The 19,957-nt window shown below is 48.1% G+C and overlaps 1 protein-coding gene and 1 long non-coding RNA gene across 2 annotated transcripts in view; one reads left to right on the top strand and one right to left on the bottom strand.

The window, feature by feature from the left end:
- Nucleotides 1–19,957, bottom strand: part of RAB19 (RAB19, member RAS oncogene family) — a 327,487-nt gene that overhangs the window by 37,021 nt on the left and 270,509 nt on the right. The window lies entirely within an intron of this gene.
- LOC134162525 (uncharacterized) lies at nucleotides 1,189–19,178 on the top strand. The gene is made up of 3 exons (XR_009964354.1): nucleotides 1,189–1,433; nucleotides 14,315–14,373; nucleotides 19,044–19,178. It is a non-coding gene; the product is annotated as an uncharacterized LOC134162525 (long non-coding RNA).

Below are 19,957 nucleotides of genomic sequence, written 5' to 3'. Positions count from 1 at the left end.
GGGATTTGCATGGTGACCTGCTGCTGAGGGCTGAGATTCTCCAGCAGGCAGAAGGATGGAGGTTGGGAAGCCCATCAGACAGACATGGTGTTTGAAGCACAAAGGGATGCTTTATTGGCCTGAGGGGGGGTTCTCATTCAGTGGCTTCCCTGGCGTGGACACCTCCGCAGGGTCTTCTGTCCTTTGCCAGAAGAAAGAAGCAAAAAGTAGCCCCATTGTTCTCTGACTTCAAACCAGCTTCCCCTCCCCAAAACTGTGGGGCCGGTGGGGGGCTGCTCTGGTGCTGTGTTTCTTTCATGAGTCTGGGGTGGTTTAGCCTGGTTTTCAAACACCTTCCTCCAGCCTTTGCCTTATTGTACAGCCATATACTTCAGCTGGCAGCAGTAAACCAGCAGTTAAAACCCAATCCCTTTCTGGCAGGCTCTGTGAGCCCCCTGTCCTCCTCCTCATTGCTGTGGGGCTCAGCCCTGCCACGCTGCTTTTGGGAATGTGCATACATACATGCATCCACAACAGCAGCAGGGGTTGCTGCAGGTGGGAGCTTGCTGGGTGCCATGCTTGGAGCCCTGCCCCATGCAGCTTCCTTACCCTAGTGAGCTGCAGACACCATGGGTTAAAGCCAGGTTCTCTCTTCTGCTTGCTCTGTCCTGGGGGCCCACAAGGGTGGCTGGCATTTCCACTTGCTGTCCATGAGAGGGGAGCCCCCCAGGCAGTGGCATGGCAAAGCCCAGCAGGTGCCCACCTGCTTTCTGCTGCTGTGGGAAGAAAACCCGTGTTGGCTCCTGCCTTACAAATAAGAGGTGATGCTGACAAGAGAAGTCATGTCCAGAGAAGCTGTGGTTGCCCCATCCCTGGCAGTGTTCAAGGTCGGGTTGGATGGGGCTTTGAGCAACACAGTCTAGTGGAAGGTGTCCCTGCCCATGGCAGGGTGTTGGAACTGGCTGAGCTTTAAGATCCCTTCCAACCCATACCATTTTGTGATTGTATCATAAATCTGAGCAGAAGGGCAATCATGGTGCAATGGCTGCTTTTAATCCATGAGAGGACATCGAAAAGGTGGGGCCAGCTCGCCACTATGGGGGCCTGCACAGGGACCCCTTCTAAGAGGGTTGCCCATGCTGCTGGCACTGCCCCAGAGACCTGAGTTGAGTTTGGACTGCTTTAATGTTTAACAGGGGCAGGTGCACAGGCAGGAGTCAAAAGAGAAGGGGTTTTACAGCATATGCTGCAGGCACTTTTTGAAATGTTAATATCACATCATCTTGCTTCTAGTTTTGTGAAGCAGCAAAGCCCAACTGGAGCAAAACTCTTCCATTGGAGCTACTGAGAGTGGTACATATCAGTCTTTTCAGCAGCTAGGAATTAATGCAGAATATTTTATCCTTTTAAAACGCTGGGCAAACATTAACTAATCCTCTCAACACCCTTCTGGGGTAGGTAAATATTACTCTAGCCCAGGTGCAGCAACTAAAGAGGAAAAGTTATGTGATTTGCTTAAAGCCACAGAGGGAATCAGGTGGGGGTAGAGTTGATGGGGATTGGGGTGGGGTAGATTTTTATAGCTTGTGCCTGTGCTTGGGCTCACTACAGGTGCTGCTTGTCAGCCACTGTTGGTTTATGGGGGGAACGTGGTGATGTCTGCTTAGCGCTACAAGGAGCAGAGCACGACTGCTGATTTACAAACCAGCGATGCTCTGGGGGCTGTCCAGAGCATGGACAAAAGGAAGAGGTTTTGGGGACAGGGTTTTCAGGGAGCACATGGCCCTGCAAAAGCCCTCTTGCTTTGAAGTCAGTAAAGTCTGGGCTGGTCAGCTTCAAGGCAGGACTTAATGCCATGAAAAGCTTGTTGCTTCCGGGCTGAGCTTACTGAGGGTGGGAGGTGCCTCTCAGGGGGCTTAGCCCCAAGCCGCCTGCCTTTAAAGCGGGTGATAAATGTCGTCTGCAGAGCTGGACTTGTTTATCTTTGGGATTTACATTGCAGATACAGTGGCAGGACAGCCCTGTGTTTGTAGACCTGGAGGGAAAGCTGACCTCCTGCCAGCCCAGACTGAGGAGGGGGCTGCTGCTGTGGTCTCGGGGTGCTGCTGATACCTGGGCTCAGCCTTGCCCCTTGACATCCTTTGGGTGGCTCTTGGGAAGCCAGCACCAGGTGCCAACTCTTGTCCTCAGGTTGGACAGGCTTCGAGCAACCTGGTCTAGTGGAAGGTGTCCCTGTGCATGGCAGGGGGCTGGAACTGGATGAATTTAAGGTCCCTTCCAACCAAAACCAGCCTGTGATTCTTCTTCATGGGTATGATTTGCACCACACTAACCTTTCCCTGCTCCCATTCCCATAGAGCGTTGGCGCATCTCCTTGCTTGTTTTCTCATCTCTGGCCTGGCCAGGGCTTCAGTTCACAGGCAATTAGATAACATTCAATGGAAGTGCTCTCACCTGCAAAGATAAAGGTCACTCACTTATGTACCTCCAAGGTAGTGCTGGGGTCTACCAAGTGTTCACGCAGAAGCTTGTGTCTGTTGCCACTTCAGGGCAGTTGCCATCCATTGGAAAGCCCTTGTTTGCTGTCCCCGATCCTGTTCTGGATCAGGTCCAAGGTAGGGCCGTATAGCTGGGGGCTTTCCCCACATAATGGGCTACTGGGGAAGACTCCTGTCTCTGCTGTGTGGTGCCTGGGCTCTTTTAATTAGAGACACATGGTTTATTATTTAGAGGAATATGCTTTCCCAGTCATTTGTTAGGATCTGGTGTATGAGAGTGCTGCAGCTTGTGAGCCTTAAATTAAGCTGTAAGAAGGACATCGAGCACCCTGTGAAGGGGGTGCTGCAGTACCCGAGCCTATTGTTCTCACCCTGAATTGCGGGGAAGCTCTTTCCCCATGCCAGCTCTTTTACTTGTTAGCCAGCTAATACACATGGCGGTTTGTTTCTGTCTCCATCTGTTCCAACTTCAGTTTATTCACGGCTCTGTAGGTATTGTACACTCTGCTGCCTGGGTTTTGTTGTTTTGGTCCTTTTTTGACGAGAGAGCCTCCCCTTTTCATGGTTCACTTATTCATTTTGTAGGTCTCCAGCTTCCTAGTCAAGTTTTCTCTTTTGTTGTATTAATTGGCCTTAAGTCTATAGTCAGGTGCTGCACGCGTGCTTCCCGTGTACACCTTAACCATCTGCTGTGTTTCATCTCCATGGCACCCAGGCCAAATTCCAGCTCTGGTAATGACATCCTGCCTCCCTGCATTTTCCTTGTGCTTTTAATTGGCTTTAGTTCACTTTCTCCCCACCCCATCCTAATGTGCCCCTCCACTCAATGGCAGGGAGAGGTGGTTTCGGGTGCTGAGGGTTCCAAGACGTCCAGCGGCAAGCAGCTCTCCTGCTACAAGGAGCAGCCACAGCCCAGCCTGACGACTGGAGAGCAAAACAGGGAAAACTTTGCACTGGAAACAAGAAGCACATTTTCAGCACTGAAAGCAGTTGCATGACCTCAGGAGACATGCAGTGAATTTTGCATTTCCCTGAAGCCTTCTGCAGGAGAGAGTAGGTGGCTTTCTGAAATGGTGTCATTGTTTCCTGCCTGTCCTCCTGCCCAAGCAGGTCAGGTGTAGTTCCTGGAGGGGGGCAGAAAACTCCTGACAACATTTACCTCTGGCCTTAACACTCCTTGATACGTTCAGAGCAACACCTGATGTGTCCAAGTGATCCCAGAGTGTATTGAGGCTCCAGGAGTCTCTCTGGCACTTTTGCCTGGGTTATGTGACACTTTAACAGTGCAACAGTTGTTAGCTTTACAACCAGGTTTTGGGAGGATAAGACTGGTGTCTGTGTTTGGGAATTGCCCTCTGCAGCACGCATTTTCCTGGGGGAGACAGTGGGTTCTTACCGCTCTTTTTTTTCCCATTTTTTGGTTTTAAATAATGGGTTATTATTATTGTTGAAGAGATTCTCTCATGCACAAAACTCACTTAAAAGCATGGCCTGAACTTCTTACACACTTTGTCTGGTCCTTGCCAGCCTGGAAGCTTACTCTTTTCTCTGCTAATCCTGTTACTTCCACTGACAGCCCCAGCCATGGGGGTGAGCCGCTCCAGTTGTTGTGCTGAGTCCTGTACCAATGACTATGGATGGCTGGATGGAAGGAAGGATGGATGAATGGACAAATGGATGGATGGATGGATCGATAGATAAAGTGATAGATGGATGGATGTCCTCCTGCTGTTACTGCTTGCTGCTTATTTTCTAATCTCAGTTTTATTGGAACAACTTGTGCAGTTTAATGTCAACAGTCAGACTTCTGCTACCCCAGTGTGGTTAGCTGCTTGTTTATATCGTTTTATGTGGGGCAACCTGCCGGGGGGTTTCCCCCACTCGCTATCACCAGGGTGGGAGTTCAAGGCAGGGACCTGGCCCAGGGGCCCCATTGCTGCTTGTGGAGGGGTCTAGGCATTGGGCTTCCCAAAGGCATCTGCGTGTCCTGCTTTCAAGCACTGCCAAACAACAGAAAAGGAGACCATGTCCTTCCCGAGGATGTTGACCTAGAGCCTCAGGAAGCAGCTGTGCTCTTTGTGATCCCCTCTGAGCCTGCCTCCCCTTCTTCCCTTTCTTAGTTGCTCTGCAGGTAACTGTGAGACCTGTTGGAAGCAACTGAAATCATTGCTGTCCCCACCCTCCCCAAGTCCATCATGCTCTTCATGTGGATTGGAGGTTCCCTGGCGCTTTCTGAGGCCATGGGGCTTCCACTTTGGATGGCATTCCCCTCCATTTCCTCAGCATCAAGTGGAAGCCAGACTGTTTTTCCCACTGCAGAGTGGGATTAAACTGGACAGCAGGATCAGGTGTTCAATAGCAGGCTAGGGCACAAGCCTCAGTCTCTGGCCAAGGCCAATACCAGACTCTGGCCAGCTCCGTTATTAGGTGAATTTATCCATGCTCTGTTTACTTCTTTTACCTTTCAAACATTCCTGTGTGCAGATTACAGGATGCACTGGGACTCTCATTTATTTAAGTGTTGGTAAAACGTGTATAAAATGGAGTCCCCTCCATGCCTTTGCACTTGCTGGCATAGGCTACCTGACCAGTAGCACTCTTACAGCTTCCACATCAGTCTGGGCGCACAGCCCAGAGCTGTCAGTACCCACTGAGAAGGTGGGTGACTGCTGAGGATGGCAACAACACCTGCCTTTAATAAGCCCTTTGTCACAGGTAAAATCTTCCTGGTTGAGTGCAGGACCAGTGGTGGAGGCTGGGCTTTAGGCAGCTGCTCAGAAGTAGGGCAATGGCTGGCATCCCTTTTTGCCTCGATAGGTGTCTGCAGGGCATCAAATCCCTGGTGGTTGTTTCAAGTGCTTTAGAAATGCCAAATGAAGGATTGGGATTATGGGGATATTCAAGGGAGGGTTGCCACATGGAGTTATGTCACCTCCTGGACTTAAATGAACCAGTGGAAGGCATGTCAGGTCTTGTCCTTGAAGAAATCCTCTCACCCTGTTCTGCACAGACCTTCCATTGAAGCAGCAGTAAGTTGCCTGTGCTCCTGTCATCCTAGCAGTGGAGGATAAAGCACTTGTGCCAGTGTCTCTCCTAGCAAATCAGCCTTGAACACATAGGGAGAAAGACCAGTTCTTATCACTGAGCAGCTAGGAATAAAACCACCATCAGTGAATAACCCTGTAAGCCCCAACCCAAGTCCTTGCAATATTATATGCTGTATGTCTTTTGAGCTTTAAGAGCTTTGTGAAGATGGTGGCCTGCTTGGCAAGGTGTTAAGCATGTACATATGTGCACATAGGAAAGCATCTCTCCTGAAGTAGAGTCCAAATGCACAAGATAAGTGGCAAGGGGCAGGCAAGATGAATCCCATTCCTCTGACAGGGAGCAGGCTAACTACAGGATAGGTTTTTTTTTTTAGTAGTATTTGGAAGCATGGAGATGTGGAGGTTTCCCTAACAAGTTGCCTGTTGGGATGCTTCATAGCATGTGCTTCGGTGCACCTCTGAATGATTCAGTGTCAGAAACTTTGTTTTGAATTCCCAAGTTTTGGAAATCAGAGACTAAATGTTCAAGGATATTTAATCACATGGTCTAACCATGGCAGTATGCTTCATTTGCTACAAGGCAAGACTTCTAGACCAGTAATGTGTTGGGTCAGATTTGATTGTTTTAAATGTGTGGTTTGGTTTACCGGTGTAGTGGGTCAGTACTTTGCTTGTGTCTATCCCCCCTGTAATTGATTTCTGTACCGATGGAGCAGTTCGTGAATGTTAATGGATTTATTACTGCTCTCGCTCCTGTGAGAAGTGGTTTTTCACATTATGCAAGTAGATGGTGTGGCATAAAAAAGGTAAGTTTTTAACTCAGAGTCAGAGAGAAAAGTGTTGGCATAGCCTTAGCATTGCCTGGGGTGGGCAGCATCCTGTCTCCCCCTTGGGGATGCTTACAGCAGGGAGCAGAGGTCCCCTGCTTAACGACTCAGTGCTCCCTTCTCTTGCCTCTTTCCTCATTCTCACAGATCAGATCAGCCCCCTGTGCCACAGCCTGTCGTCTGATTTATGGGAGCCATAAACTGCAAAGCAGAAAGAAATAAAAATACTAACCACTTAGTTTTTTAAAAGGCCAACAACTCATTGAAGTCTCGGTGATAATTTGCTCATAAAGAAATATTATGCTTCAGATCATAATCCCAGGCTGCAGATGGAGGCTGAGATCTGGCCTGAGTCTGTCCCACTTAAGCTGTAAAAGGAAGGGAATGGGATAAAAAACCCTCAATGCCTAGCATGTGGGGATTAGGCTTGGCTATTTTGCTGCCCATCCCCTCCGGTGCCTGGGAGGTCTTGTGGAGAAGTGCTGATCTTCTCCTGAAAAAACCCTTGTTCTCTGCTGAAAGGACAGTGCATTCAGGGAGGGATGGGAGGCAAGAAGAGAGGGAAGGATAAAAATCCACGAGCAGCAGTCACAGACTGAGATTTATAGGCTGTGTGGAAGTGCCTAAATTGTTGATTTGAGGGCTGTTCCTCTTGGACTAAGCAGGGGTTCTTGCCCACTTTAACTGTATTAATAAAAATATTGTCAGTCTGGCCAGGCAAACACTTGTTGGTGCTACTTGTGCAGCAGCTGCCTTAAAGAACTGTTGCTGAACACTGCTTTTTTGGTCAATGCGGATGGGTGTCTCTGTTTCCATCCGTGAAAATCAGCCCCCAGCTATCACAGCACCCGTAAGAGCAATGAAGGAGTAGGTACGTGACCAGGTTAGACTTTAAGTGGTGTTGGTGTTTGATTGATACAGAGGTCTCCTGGCTGCCCCAGGCAGGTGCCTGCTCTAGGAGGATAAAATTCCCTTCTGGTTAAGCTTCCTGCTGCAAACACTGCCTGGGCCTATTTACCTCCTGGGCTTGCACTGCTGACTGGCACCTGGCAGCTAAAAGCAATCCATTTCTCCAAAAAAGATCAAGGATTTCATAGCTGGTTCCGTGCAGCCATATATTCTCCTATCTGATCTTCTCCACCTTACCCTGTCAAAACCATATGTTAGTCCACTGCCACCTCAAATGAGTCTTGATGTGACACCCTAGGGTTGCAGAAGGGCAGGAAGGTTGTCAGCAATTTGATTTTATTTCGCTTTCCTTACGTTTGCTGGCAGTGAGGCTGACAGCAGCTCTGCCTTGTGCTCTGAACAGCACAGAGCTTGGTTCCCTTTTTCAAGTCTCCTTCCTACAAGAAACTTCTCTTTCAAAAAGCACCTTACTTTCTCAGATGCACATCCTAAATGTGGTGATGTAGGGTCATTTATAAAGACACGGGAACTGGAGGGAAATTGTCATTTCTGTGTTTTTTTCTTTTTTTTTTTTTCTCTCCCACAAAAATTGAAATGACCAGATTTTGCAGGAAACCCTAACTTTGCTCTGGGACTCATAATATTCATGAAGTCCACCATTCCAGCTCTGTTCTAGGGGCAGCCTTAGCAGTGTTGAATTATCTCCTGCCCTTGGCCTGCTGGTCACAGTGCCCCTGACGTTGCCCACTATGCAGTTCATGGTGTTTACAATGAGAGCGTGCCACTAACTCATACACAGCTTGGCATGCCTGTAACTCCCAGGCCCTTTTCAGCCAGGCGACTACTCAGACAGTCTGTTCCCAGTCTGTACTGATGCCTGGTACTATTTCTCCCCAGGGCAGAGCTTTATACTTCCATCCCTGTGTGTCATGAGCTTGCTGTTGGCCCCAAACTTGAATTTCTCAGGGTTGTTTTGGATCCTCAGTTTGCTGAAAGTATGATCTTTTTCCCATGCTACATTTAAAGGGGTGTCATTGCTCCTTGAGAACTACTGAGTTCAGCCTTGTTCCATCTTGAAGGCTTGCTGTCGATCTCAGCAGACACACATTAATGGCAACTGAAGGGGCAGGGTACTGCATTTCAACAAGAACTTTCTTAATTAAAATAAGAAGGCTTTAACAAAAAGAGACCCAAAGCTTAAGTAGCCTGATTGAAGAGAGAATCTGAAGTATTTAACTTCTCCCACAAAGACACCACTTGGGCAATTCCCCAGTTGCTGGGGTGGTCCTGGACACAGCAGCTCCTGTGCTTCTGGGCAGGAGATGCTCCTGCCCTCCTCATGCAAGGAGAAAAGTTTCAAATGCTTTTCCTCAGTCAATTTTAATTCTTCCTGGGGAAAAAAATAACTTTTACCTTGTAAATTAATCCAGCCAAGAGCATTCCCTCCTCTACAGCCCTTTAAAGTAGGCTTTAAAGTAGAAACCTCTTTGGGAGAGAGGGCTTGTGGACTATTTCTCCTCTAGTTAGAACAGGCAGTTCATTATCTTGGAGAAATCAAAACTTTCAAAGCTTCTAGCTGCCCCCATCTTTCCCTTAATGTTTCCTGAAATGTTTAACAGCATCCTCTCTGCCTGTTTCCCAGAGACTGGGTTCCTCTTTGCGGTCAAGGCTTCTCTTTCCCTCCTCCTCAGTCACTGAGAAGCAAAGACCTTGTTAGAGTGTCTTTGCAGGGAAAACAAACGATTGTGATGGCCAAAATGCATCATTCTTCTGATAGTGGCTGCAAGGGTGGAACTTTTTTCCTTTCTACAATTTTATTTGCTTCTGCAAACATGAGGGAGAAGGGATGCTTTCTCCCACCAATGTGTGGTGAATTTTCAGTAGTGCCTTTTACAGAAAGAACAGAAAGAAATCTCTGAACTTCACTCCCCACAGACCAGACCTTTGATTAAAAGGCTGCAGGTGATGTGTCCTTGCAGGTCTGGCAATAGACACTGGTACCATTTGAATAGAAATGAATGTCTAGCTTCTAATAGGGCAAAAATAGTGGCCCTGTGTGGGTCAGAGTAAGCTGTAGTTGCAACTGGTGCCAGAAGTGGTTGATAAATCACTGATCACTCCAATAAAATGCTAAAAAATGAGGAGCACTTCCAGTAACTTTATTTGGAAGTAACTTTACTCTCCTGACCTTCAGGGAGTGCAGATACTTACAAAGAATAACACACAGATACTGTTCATTATAAAGTATGTAAATAAAAACACTTTAAATAGCAGAACTGTATGTTCTCTGGACATCCCCAGGCCAGCAGGCACACTTGTGCATTGTCCTTTAAGCCAGTGAGGCTTGTCTCCTAGGTATCAGGTCCAGTGCTGTTACCTATGCTGGTTTGGGCAGTAGTGACAAAGTGAATGAAACTTGTTTGGCTCTTTTGCTTGAGAGCCTGCAGGGAAGCTGTGTGCAGCAGGGGATGCTTGGATGGTCTGCTGGTAGAGAGGCAGTTATAATTGCTGTGTAACCCCTTCTCACTGGGTAACTTGATCGCTGCAGCAGGAGTATGGCCTGCATTTGGCACTGATTGTAGTGCTGATCCCAGGCCAGCCAGGATTCAAAGCATGCCACCTGCTCAGGGACCCCTTTGCTTTGTTTTTCTTTCTGCTGTTGTCCTACCCAGTGATACCTTTGAAAGACTGCATTCACAGCTTCATCCATCAGAGCTGCACTGTCAGGTTTGATCAGTAATGGCTCTCGCGTTCCTCTCTGCTTTAGTTCTTAAGAACCTCCATTCCTCTGTGCCTTTCTTGCAGCTCTTCTGTGTGCACCCTTGCTGCTTCCAGTGGGACAGGTTTGCTGCCCACCAGTGGGGTAACCATGCTCCAGGTCTGCCAGGGCCTCTCCTCTCTTCCTCTGCCTCTGAAGGAACGGCTCCTGGGGAGCAGAGCTAAGGACAGCAGCCAGTGGACAGTCATCCCTGGGATCTCTAGGTTTCTTTTGGAGGTGACCTGGCTTGTGTGAACTTAGTGGCCTGACAAAGAGCGGCTGGAGGAACTGGAGCGGTCCCCTTGCACACAGCTCCTTCTCCCGGGAGAAACAGCCCCGCTGCTTCAATCTGATGCAGAGGTGCGATGCTGACTCCATTACTCAGTCCCACTTGTCCAGTGGTGAACATAGTCTATTGAACACTTCTTTAAATTAGGGCACTGGAGGCATAATTTAGATTAGGATTAAGTTCCAGCTGCAGGGGAGACACTTAAAACATATATTACATGTGCTGACAGACCCATTCATCTCACCAGAAAGTGAATAAATCTGTCTACTTAGTGGAGAATTTCCTCCTAAAGCCAGGGACCCTTTCAGGCCTCACTGGGGTGCAAAGCTGTTTTGTTGTGAGAGGATGAGGGAGCCATGGCCTGATGGAGATGAGTGCAGTGGCTGAGCAGAGTTGGCTCCTCAGGTACCGGCTGGTGAGTGAACGCCACCTCACAACTCAAATGTGCAGCGGTGCAGTGGAGGTTTGTGGGCAGATGGGGTAGGGGGTGCTTTCTCTAGATGTCTCTTTTATTCCTAGGAAACCTGCAATACGTGCTTTTCAAGCCCGCTGTTCCAGAAGAGCAACTAAAAGTGCTGAACTTTGATCGTGGGAGTGTTGGTGTTAATAAGTTACAAACTGACCCCAGAGCTCCGCTGGAGCTGAAGGCAGCCTGGGGGAAGTTCTCTGCTTTGCAGTAAGAGGCACCTTGTTGCACCCTATCCCCTTCTCATCAGCTTCATTAACTCAGGCAGCCTCTCCAGCTTGGATGCCAAAAGGGCTAACATAAATGAACTAATGTAGTCACATTAGCTCAGCTCTGGGCTGATGCAGCTTGCCTTCCAGCTGCTGAAATCTGGCTGTGCAGGAACACTGGCTCAGTGCAGGAGGAGGAGAGCTGCCATGTCCCCATTTGCCTAGGAGTTGTCAGGGAAGGGGCATGGAGGAGAGAGGCCAGGAGCCCTGCCACCAACCTGATGCCCAGCCCCAGTCCTTCCCTCTTCTCCGACTTTTTAGTTCAAGATGAAGGCTTTTGCTTTATCTACCCTCACAAAATCTCCTCTTAGCTGGCAGCTTTGGGAACAACTCCCTTGCTTCTGCAATTGAGGTGTCACTGGGAATCTCCTATCCGCTGAGCTCAGTATGATTCCTACTTATAAAGCATGAGTGTAATTTATGAGAGCTGAAGCTTCACTGTGAAGTGCAAAACTCAAAGAAAATTATGCTGTTTAGATAACGTGGCTTCTACTTCTCCCCCCTTTTTTTTAAGTAGGAATTTTACAGTTTTTCATCAGCAAAAGTTTATTTCTGAACAAAGCTTGTTTGGAGACCTCCTTGTTGGTAGCCGTAAGGGTTTTTTTTTCAGCAACTACATAGAATTTATTTTAAATACACCCAATATAATAAGAAATAAGAAGAGAAACTGAAGTTTGGATAGAGCATGCCTCTATCCAAAAGTCAGAAACGCTTTTCCCAGCACAAAACAGAGAAATAGGCTCTTCAGTTTTATGTATACAGCTGCCTCCTTACTGCCCCTGTCCTTTATAACAGACCCCCTTCAGGCTCCATCAGCAGCCTCTGTACAGTAAGTCTCCTGGTGCTCATTCCCAAACCCTCTTGTTCTATGCACCTGCCAGTGGAGCAGGCACATGCTGGTGTGCCTTTGTAGTTCTAGATGCCCCCCTCAAGAGCAAGCTTTTCCCTTGGGTTTGGACCTTATATGTCTTTGCTTAAGTCCTGTTGGCTTTATTGTCAGAATATGACCCATGCTGCAGTTGTTTCTGTATGTGACTAAGACTGCTTGTGGGAGCAGTGCCAGTGGGGAGGTGCCAGGCAGCAGACAGCTGAGGGTGGCCAGGGCAGAGACTGCATGAGCCCATGTGCTGTGTCCAGATGAGTGATACCCCTCTGTGGGTTGCTTGGGCAGAGCTGGCCCATATGCTGCGTCCGCTGTGGTGAGTGACACCAGCCCCTTGAGTTCCCTGTAGTCCCTTGAGTAGTATCACAAGCACTGTGGGGTCACCCTGCCTCCTGCAGTGGCAGGACCTGGCTTTCCCCTTCTCTGTATTCTGGTCCCTGCAATGCCAGTGTGCCATGACAGTGGTGACAGTGGGAGGAGAGCTGAGCAGTGTGCTGCAGCTGGGGACTGACCCCTTGGGAGGGCTTGGCAATTATGGCCCTGCCCTGAGACAAGGCAATCTGGGTCCTGCCTTGTCCAGCTCTGCAGGACTCGGGGGGTTATAATGCTGCAGCTGCAGATGTGGCTCACACAAGGGGGGCCACGGCCACCACCTGACAAAGCAGCAGAGGTTTGGTAGAGGTGTCTGTGCTTCTCCTGGGGCTGGGAGGGATGTGGGGGCATGGTGGGTGCTCAGTATACACCGAAGCCCATGCTGCCAGGTCTGCTCCCTAATGCAGCCTAGCAGGGCTTGCTGACCCTGCATAAGCAGTGTGGGGAGGGGACAGCCCTCCTGCTCCCCTCCAGAGCTCTTCCCAGACCATTACCGCCTCCCAAAGGTGTTGCAGGGCCAAATCCCTGGAGGGAGTAGGAGGTGTGCAGAAAAATAGCCCCCCTGGGTCCATCCATTTGCATTGCTCTGAAAGCCCCCTGCTCCCTACCTGCCCTGTGGGGCAGGAGCGTGGGCCTGTGTGCCAGACGGGCACGTACGGCAGGGTGAGGGTAGGAGGCTTTCTGCAGGCAAAGGCTTCCTTCAACAAAGCCGTTTCTGTCCTGCTCCCAATATTTCTGCCTGTGCGGTTGGGGATCCGGGGGGGTGGTGGAGCACAAAGGACCCCAGACAATAGGGCGAGTGGGAGCATTCCTCACACCCATGGCGGCCAGCGAATGAGCTTTGTCTCCAGCCGCTGCCTCCCTCCGTTTCGGGGGCAGTCGCTGCCGTCCATCCTCCTCTGCTCCTTTGTTCCCGCACTGCCTGCCAGGGGTGAGACAGGCAGGTGAGCGGCGCTCGAGGCAGGGGGCTGGCGACGTGCTGCGGCGGGTGCATATTAATAGATTTCTCCAGCCTGTCGCTGGGTGTTTGACTTGATTCATGAGAATCCTCCGTCTTGGGGACGATGGATGCGGACGGGAGGGAGAGCAGGGAGAGAGCTATTGTCTGCCAGGCCTGGGGCCTTGCCGGTGGCTGCGCCGGCGGCTGCCACCGCCTCCCCGAGCCACAAAAGCAGTTTGCACCTTTGCCCCGACGTCCTTCCTATTTGTCTATCCAGGGCGATGCGAGGTGGGACCGACTGATATCCGCGCTCTGTACATGTCCCTGTGGCATGAAGCTGCACAGGGGTGAAGGCAGGCAGGCAGCTTCCCAAACACTGCCTTGAAGAGCAATTGCGTTCCAGTCGCAATGGGCTGCGTCCAAGCAGGGCTGTTCGTGCAAGTGAAAAGACTTCCATTCAATGCCTTAGTGGCATCAGGAATCAAACATGGGAAAGCTTTCTGATGCTTTTTTTTTTTTTTTTTCTAATGGCATCTGTAGATTTTGCACTATGTTTTCTGATGGGCTATAATTTTGAATAAAATAAAATACACAGCTGGTGGACTGATACTTGCCAGGCAGCAGTGAGCTTCTGCCTGGAAAAGGCCAATTCAGGTACAGCACTTGATAATATTTGCATAGAAAGGGTGTGTATGGTAATACCAGGAAAGGAAAACAAACAGGATGGAGCATACTCCATCATGCTGACAAAGACCGGGATCGTACATGCTGGGGTGCAAATAGGATTGTTTGCATATTCAGCCGACTCTATCCTCCCTTTTCCCTGTCCCCAAGCATCAGTGGTGGCTGAGCTCCTTGGGGAGCTGTTTGAGTCAGGGGGACAAATGTGTATGGGGGAGGGGGGCAAAGGAGCACGTGGAGGAGGGATGATTGCAGAGAGGGTGCTGCTGTCAGGGGCTACAATAGAAAGGAGCTAGCTGGTGGGATAAAGCTCCAGGGTAGGGTTTATCAGACTGAATGTAGGAAGCTACAGATGAGCTTGTCTGACAGCTTTCCTTTTATATCCCTGACATGCAGCTCATCCTGTCCTGAACTAGACATTGAACAACACATCTAAATCATGCTCCAGAGCAAAGGTCCCAGGTTTTATGTTATTTTTTCTTTCTTCTCTCAGCTGTCAAGGAATAAAGCTAAACTGAGGGGGAAAGGAGCATTTATTCCCAGTGGGTAAAGAGAGGAAAGCTGAAATGAAGGATTTTCCTCAGCGATAGCATTCCCCAGGTAGCAAACCCCACCATGGAGTTTCCAGTGAACCTATTGGGACTACAAACCAAACAAATCAAGAAATGTCACCGGTGTATTAACCTGCTGCCCTGCACTGGCACATGTCAGTGGCATACAAGGATGAACCCTGATGCTGTGTCCTGGTGTCCTGAGATGGGGCATGGCTGCAAGCCTGTCTGGGGTGAGGTAACTGACCTGGCTCCCAACTCCTGCTCTCTGTTTCCGTGTAGAAAGAGGCTGCTGCAGGGAAACCTGGGTTGGTTACAGCAGTGGTTGGGGGCTGTGCCAGCCCTTTGCAATGTCTGCTCTCAGTGAGGCAGAAAATTGGCTGTAAAGAGGAACTGGCACACACCTGTTTGCAGCTGAAGCCAGAGCAGCTTACGTTAGAGGTTACCTGGACTCTACTGCTGTCAAGTATCGGTTGCAAGAGAGACGTTATTTCCTCAATGCCTTCTTTTATGTGGTGACACATTCAGAAACTCTGGGAAAAGCTTCTTCAAATAAGCTTGTCCACAAGCTTTTTGCTGGTCTGTTTTTTCTTTTTCTTTCTTTTTTTTTTAATCTTCTTTCTTCTTATAGAGAGAATTGGTCAATCACAGCATTTTGATGAAGTTGCTCTTAGCCTCTTACTTCATAGCACATAGACTTCCTGAAGAATCAAGGAAATGTTAATAAATTGGGTGTAGGAGACTTGCCTGCTGTTCCTTTCCCCATCTAATTTTCCTCCCTGCACTGTCTCCAGAGCACATCCTGCCCCTAGTTGCTCTGTTAACTTGTCTGTACTTACAACATTCTGTACATAAAACACAATTGGGCTCTTTTTGCTCTGATTGAAGTCATGCTGTGTAAAAGAAAATACAAATTAGCTCTGGCCTTTGGGCTCCTGACAAGTTTCCAGCGCTGCTTTCAGCACCACAGAGGTTGTGTAACTCCACATCTTGGTGCAATGACGTCTCCTGCTCCGTCATGAGCTGGACTGGCTGCCACACATCCAGGCTCAGCTCTTAAGAAGCTTTCAGCACTGAAGGAGGAAGAGAGGTTGCCAGCAGCTGGGTGAAATGTGGGAACGTACTTCTTCCTGGGTAAATCCCCAAATCTTGATGTTTGTGCAAATAGCTCCCAGTCTAATGTGTGCTGAGTAACTGGGGAGCCCGGCATGGGGAGAGCTAACGTTTCAGTACAGGATTAACCCTCGAAGGAAGAATACGGTAGCAATTTATACAAACTATGGTTTAAATATGCCAAATCTTTTACGCAGTGAAGCACAGGCACTTTCCTGCCTCCTCCAGGGGTTCAAGCCGTGTACACTGTTACACCATTTCAGCATTGCAAACGGAAGGGCTGAAGCTGCAGTTACCACAATTTCAGCAGAAAACTTTAAGTCTCAGTGACTTCCTCCAAGGATGCTGAGCTAAACACCATCTCCAGACCGGCGAGTGAATGAGTTGCAAATGATGTCACTGGTTTGAAACAGAGCGTGGGCATGACGTGGGTGAATGTTCCTGGTGCTGGGTGTTTTCTAAAGGTTTCTGAAGCATGAGGCATGACTGAATGACTTGTGTTTTCTTTAAAAGTTGAGTGGGTGAATCTTGAATTGTTGGGCTGCTTTATTTTTGTTAGATGTGTGTGGGCTGAGGACATGACTCAGTATTTTCTCTGCAGATGCGAAGATCATATTGCCAATTCTGGGTATACTTCGGGCTGTTTCATGCAGAGAAACTGGACTGCTTTCTCAGCCCTGAGCTTTGCTTTTTGGCAGCCTTAAGCCTTTTGATGTGAAAATAAATAATTAATTTTTAAAATCAGTGCTTTCCCAAAATGTACAAAAATACACTGAAGAAATGGCTGAACATGGAGAAATTGCCTCTACCCCTATGTTTTCCCAATAATTTATCTGATTATTTTCATGTTATTCTGGAGATGTTCATTAATATCTGATTTTTCTTCCTGATTCTCCCTAGTCCAGATTGCTGCTGGGCCATCCCTTTGTCTGCTGAGTATCATCTCCGGTATTTAACCAGCCATGCCCTGCTGGGTGAGAGCCACTGTCCTCTGACTGATGGCTGTGAGTTCTCCCTCTCCGCTCAAGAGACATATTTGTGGGTATATGTATGTAGTTCAGCCAGTGCCCAGAAGCGACACAGAAGTTCCAGAAAATTTTCCTTTTTCCCTTTGACAACCTCCCTGTCCTACTCCCCCTTCTTTATCTTCCCTTTATGCCTGGTACAAGGTATGGCATGTGCTCTGGGAGATGCACAAGGCCAGGCATGGGCTGTGGATGCTTCTATCGTGCAATGATGAGTGCTCTCTTCTCCCATCCCCTTCTCTGCTGCTGAGCAGAGTGCTGGTATTCATGTCCTTGATAAGAACCGGTTGCTTGCTAAGACTCATAGCCCAGTGTCCTGGAACCACTGATAAACATTTTTTCCCTGCTGATAACCAACCTTCAGCCTACCATGAACCTTGATAGGCTTGCTGAAGATCTGGGAAGCGCTAGATAATAACAGACTTGAGGATGAAGGATGTTGTACTGGAAAGGCAGTCTTTTGGGTGATCAGAAGATGATGTGTCTATAGGTGTATTCTGTAGGGTGCGTAGGGTGAAATGAACTCCATACACCCTGCTTTTTTGATCTCTAATAGAGTTTAACCACAGAAAAATTCACACTCTCAACCCCTAACAATGGCCTTAGCTAATGTGACCTGTACTTAGCACCATGACCCAAACACCACTACTTTCCTGACTCTATACGGGACCATACAACAGTGAGAACACCAATATGGCTAATTATAAGCCATATGCTCAAGCATGCATTGTATTGCTGGGGCTGTATCATCTTCCAATCATTCTAGTTCCTCAGTTCTAAGCTCTGCTCCCTATTCTTGACATTTTTTCTAGCCACCACCCATGGCAATAATTCACTCCAAACTTAGGGCTGAGTATATCCGTTATCCCTCCAGACCTCACAGGAAGCCACTTGATTTGGTTAGCTCAAGTGTCTTTGCAGCCCTGTCCCAAAATGACATGGACTGGGTACCAGACCTTATCATATCATCTCTCAATCCTCACATTATTCAGGAATAATCCTACACTTTCAACCCTTTTTACCCCAAAGCCTCATTCCAGCCTTAACCATAAAGTACCAGCCAATACTCCTCTAAACATAAACTGAAAGCCTCCTGCATTGCTGAGTATCAGCACTCAGGATTGCCCTGAGGATCAAAGAAGAGGGTGCTCTTTAGTCCTTGATATCCCTACCCCTAACCCTGACTTCAATGTCTACAGACTCAATGCTCTTTACGTACAGGCCCATACCTCCAAATGCCCAAGCTGTTCATCCCTGCCAGCCACAGTTCCCGTGTCTGTGTTTCTAATAATGTCTTTGCTGGAGCACGGGCATGGGGCTGGAGCAGCCAATGGTGCTTGCTGGGTATAGAGGCTGGAAGCTGTGCTTGTTTTGAAGTGTAGTATGGGAAGATTTTGTTTGGGCATGGCTTGAAGGATCAACTGTTTTGCTATGGCTGCTGAGAGGACGGTAGGCTGGGTGCAGCCTAAAGCTGCACTGTACGTCAGTGAGAAAGCAGGGAGGCACACGATCACAGAGAAGCAGTGGGTCAGGGGTAATTAGAAAGGCCTGAGAATGCCTGATGTGTTCCGCTGACTACTCTCCTTTCTTGAAACAAGCCTCATTGCTCCTGCCTGCTTACTTCTCACTGCCCTTCCACAATTTCTTCATCACTGTCCCCACCCCTTGTCCTCCTGCCTTGGGATCTCTAGAACTACTTGCTCCTCTAGAGCTGGTTCTTCAGCCCTCCCCAGTCCTGTGGCACTGCTGCCTTACCTGCTTTTGGCAGTCAGAGCTCATCCAGGGCCCAAGCATATGAACCTTATTACAAGGTACTCTAACCATATTTCATATTAGCCTGTCTTGCTGGTTGGGAGCCAAGGACAGAGAGTGTTATGCCTGCAGGTCCCTTCAGGTGACAGGGTGCTGCTGTGAATAGTCAGCTTGCTTCTGAAGTTTTGGGGGGATTGAGCTTTACACTTTCTTCCTTTAGTTATTTACATTCAAGGTTGGTATTACATTTTTTGATTTACAAACTGCATTTAATAAGAGATTGTCACATAGAAGTTCTCCAAGTTTCTGGGAAGAATACTTATTATAAAAGGTTTTGTAATTCTTACAGTGTGCGGTCTTTGGCTTTTCTGAACTTTTGTTGTATTACTTTCAAGTATACTTTAGCATAGTTGGAAAGCAAGCTTGGAAAGAGAAAAGCTGACAGAGAGCAGATCAGACTGAGAGGCAGATGGTTAATGTTTGAGTTTGGTTTTGTTTTCAGTAGAGGAAGCTAGCATTTCCCACCTGCCTAAGGAGTGCCCACAGCAGACTGAATCACTTCAGACCTTGTTCTGAAATAAATCACAACAGCAAAAGGATGGTGTCTCTGGCAGTAGACAAAGTGCTTATTAAAAGGTGAGCTTTGCTGTGCATGCTTAAAGTCGCAACTTCTTTCTTTTCCAGAAAACCCAAGTTTGTTGCAGTAATCAAGGCTGGTGAAGGGAAGGTCCACACAGAGTGCTGAGACCAGCCTGCTTCCTCATTCTTCGCACACTCATTCTTGGGCAACTTTCTTCAAGGTCAAGTGAAAACTTCCTTCTCCAGTCCAGTAACATTGTATTCACCTTGAGCAGAACAAGTTCTCCTCCCCACGTAACACACATTAGATCACTTGTGGTAATGCCCAGCAGTGTGCTTTACTGAGGCGATTAAGGGTTTTGTTGTTTGCTGACACCTCCTGAAATACAGCATGTGTGTACTTTTATGGCCACTTTGGATAAAGTTACCACTGCAGCTGGTAACTGCACCATTGAGATAAAATTCGCCACGTGACAACCTAAGGAACAGCTAGCTAAGGAGCAAGGAACTGTTCACTTTCAGACTCCAGTGTGGCTACATAAGCTGCTGTTTACTTGCACAAACACAGAATGACAACTTTAACTTGAACAGTTGTCTCTCAGTAGTTGTTGTATTACCTGTAATTATTTCTGCGAGAGCTTGCAGGCTTGTGCTTCTGAATCAGATTAACAAAGGAAAACTTTGTTTCATGAGAAAGCCTCTTGATATGCATTATTTCCAGAAACCCTGAAATCACCATTTGTTAGCATACAGCTGTTTTTTACCCCTGTTAAGCTTAACATCAGGGTTTTTTTAGAGGACTGATGTGTCTGTGGCCATATTCTGAGCTGCTGAAATAGCAGGATGTGTTCGAAAACAGAAGAGGACCAAAACCTCCACTTACAACATCCTGCAGGTCAGAATCGTGTGCACTTTCTAAACGGGTCAGGATTTGGTCTGAAAAGCTGGGATTTCTTGAAGATATCCTTCACATTTGCTGTATTTCTCCATTTCATTCTCCATTCAGTCACATAGCCTGC

Source organism: Pezoporus occidentalis, unplaced genomic scaffold, assembly GCF_034315485.1.
Source record: "Pezoporus occidentalis ecotype Australia unplaced genomic scaffold, CSIRO_AGI_Poc_V1 ctg19, whole genome shotgun sequence".
Lineage (NCBI taxonomy): Eukaryota > Metazoa > Chordata > Aves > Psittaciformes > Psittacidae > Pezoporus > Pezoporus occidentalis.
Note: the sequence above shows the minus strand (reverse complement) of the source record. Positions and strands in the feature narration are given on the sequence as shown.